This window comes from Bison bison, unplaced genomic scaffold (assembly GCF_000754665.1).
Source record: "Bison bison bison isolate TAMUID 2011002044 unplaced genomic scaffold, Bison_UMD1.0 scf7180017864492, whole genome shotgun sequence".
Taxonomy (NCBI): Eukaryota; Metazoa; Chordata; class Mammalia; order Artiodactyla; family Bovidae; genus Bison; species Bison bison.
In genome coordinates, this window is record NW_011495051.1 from 10128267 (window position 1) to 10131025 (window position 2759).

The window sequence follows — 2759 nt, forward strand, 5'->3', positions numbered from 1 at the left end:
TGCAGAAAAAATTGTACAGCTAGTGCAGAGGATTCTTGCATCTTGCAGACCCCACACCCACCGTCCTGTTTGCTTGGCATCTTACATGAATATGGTGCACTTGTCACAATCAAGTAACCAGTACTGATATGTTATTATTAACTAAAGTCCAAACTTTCTCCAAATGTGCTTAGATTTTACCTAATGTCCCTTTCCTCTTCTGGGATCCCATCCAGGATCCTGCATTACGGATAGCGACCATGTCTCCTCAGGCTCCTCTGGGCTATGATAGTTTCTCAGACTTGCCTTGTTTTTAATAACTGTGGAGGGGTTCTGGTCAAATATTTGGTATTTACCACAGAGGTAAATGGCTGTTCTCATCACATCCTATCCAGACGGCATCCTCAATCTGTAAAATCTTTCCAGTTGTTCTGGAGTTCTCGCCCCCTCCCCAGAACTCCAGTGGTGAAGGTGATACTGGTTGTCATCTCCCAGGGGCAGGTGTATATCCAGTATTATGCGTGGGTGTTTTTACTCCTGCTGCTGCGGCTGCTAAGTCACTTCAGTTGTGTCCAATTCTGTGCGACCCCATAGACGGCAGCCCACCAGGCTCCCCCGTCCCTGGGATTCTCCAGGCAAGAGCACTGGAGTGGGTTGCCATTTCCTTCTCCAATGCATGAAAGTGAAAAGTGAAAGTGAAGTCGCTCAGTCGTGTCTGACCCTCAGCGAGCCCATGGACTGCAGCCATCCAGGCTCCTCTGACCATGGGATTTTCCAGGCAAGAGCACTGGAGTGGGGTGCCATTGCCTTCTCCGTTTCACTCCTGACTGATACCCTTATGGAAACCCAAGAGAGTTACTTTCCCTTCTCGAGTTATTTTCCTTTTAGGGAGACCTGTATGTCCTGCTCCCTCCCTCCCCCTCCCTCTCACCCCCCAAACAGGGCAGAACCCAGGTTCACAGAGATTCAGTCACTGTCGAGTAGCAACCGTTGACAGGAAGCAAAGCTGGGATTTCAACACGGGCCCAGCCTGACCCCAAAGCCGAGGTTCTTTCTACTCCACTGGGTGGTCTTTCCATCAGTGCTGGCACAGCTGTGGCAAACACAGCTTCTGCCTGTTCTTGTAGGAACCATCAGCTTCAAATGCATCTTACGTTTGAACTCCAGTTTACTGGCATGTTTTTCTGCCCCCAAAGAATTCCATTTTTCACGAGCAGGCCTGTGTTACAGACTGAATGGTTCACCTCCCCCAATTAATATGTTGTAGCCCTAAAGTGTGACTGTATTTGGAGATAGGGCCTTTAAGGAGTTCATTAAGGTTAACTGAGGTCATTAGGGTGGGGTTCTAATCGGACAGGACTTGTGTCCTTAGAAGGAGAGAGACCAGAGATGGCTGGCTCTTTCTGCTGTTCTCTCTGGGTGTACTCACAGGGAAAGCCATGTGAGGAAACACTGAGAAGGGGGCCCTCTACAAGCCAGAATGAGGGGTGTCCCCAGAACCCAATCATGCCAGCACCTTGAGCTTGAACTTTTATCCTCCAGAACTGTAAAAACGCACATTTCTGTTGTTTAAGCCCCCTGGTCTATGATATTCTTTATGGCAGCCCGAGTTGACTAGTACAACATGTACTGTAAAAGCCTGTCTTAATTATCCTACTTTATTTTGAATTTCAAAAAGTTGTAGACATTTATTTTCTCTTTTGCCACAGAAAGTTCTTATGTGATATCACTGATTTTAACTCTTGGCCCATAACACCTAATTAATTGATTACCTGGCCTCTATAGAAATGATTGTTGACGCATGGCTTGAAATGAACATACTGTCTTACTAAGCACTAATTATATGTCAGCCCAAATAGAGATATTTATTGTTTTGCTATGTAAAGATGAGTAGGCATATAGTCAAAGCCTAAACACTTTGTCTTATTTATATACTTTAATTGCATACTTAATATATTCTTTTAAATGAAGAAATACAATTAAAATGGTGATAATCAGGGAAAGAAAACCAAGTGACAAAATAAGCCCATGTACTGAGAGTGGTCCCTAAGCACAGCCGTGGCTGAGCGCGTGCCCAGATAGGAATGCGTTTGATTAATTAGTCCTGGCTGCCTGACGACGTGCCCTGGACCATACTGGATTTGTGGTTTCATTTACGCCCACAAGAAAGATGTGTGTGAGTTCCTCCCCAGAGCGAAACCCTGTCCCTTTGCACATGACTGAGCCCCAGCTCACCTGGAACTCATCAGAGCCTGCCTGTGTATGCCTGCTCCGTCATGTCCAACTGTGCGACCCCACAGACAGTAGCCCGCCAGGCTTCTCTGTCCATGGGATTCTCCAGGCAAGAACACTGGAGTGGGTTGCCATTTCCTCCTCCAGGGGATTTTCCCCACCCAGGAATTGCACCTGCATTTCCTGCATTGGCAGGTGGATTCTTTACCACTGAGCCACCTGTGAAGCCTTATGGGAAAAACAGATAACGCATCCACATTCATTGATTGTCACATCTCTTAAGCATAGCTGCAAAGTGTCAGCTGTCTGGCGAGGGCTGTTTGAGAACCAAGTGAGTTTCCTATCCATCTGTCTTTCCATATTTCACAGAATGAAGTTTCCAGCCCCTGTTCTCCCACACAGAAGGGCTTTCTGGCCATCCATCATGCCTGGTCAGGTATCACCAGGCAACAGCAGTGGGGCTCCCAACTTCAAATTTCCAGCTGTTTTTCTAACACAGAGGTGGGAAAAGGAAGGGATGTAAATCACCTGGGTGTGCCTGGGGCGGG

The 2759-nt window shown here is 47.0% G+C and overlaps 1 protein-coding gene across 1 annotated transcript in view; it reads right to left on the reverse strand.

The window, feature by feature from the left end:
* LMCD1 (LIM and cysteine-rich domains 1) overlaps positions 1-2759 on the reverse strand; it is a 57340-nt gene that overhangs the window by 3879 nt on the left and 50702 nt on the right. The window lies entirely within an intron of this gene.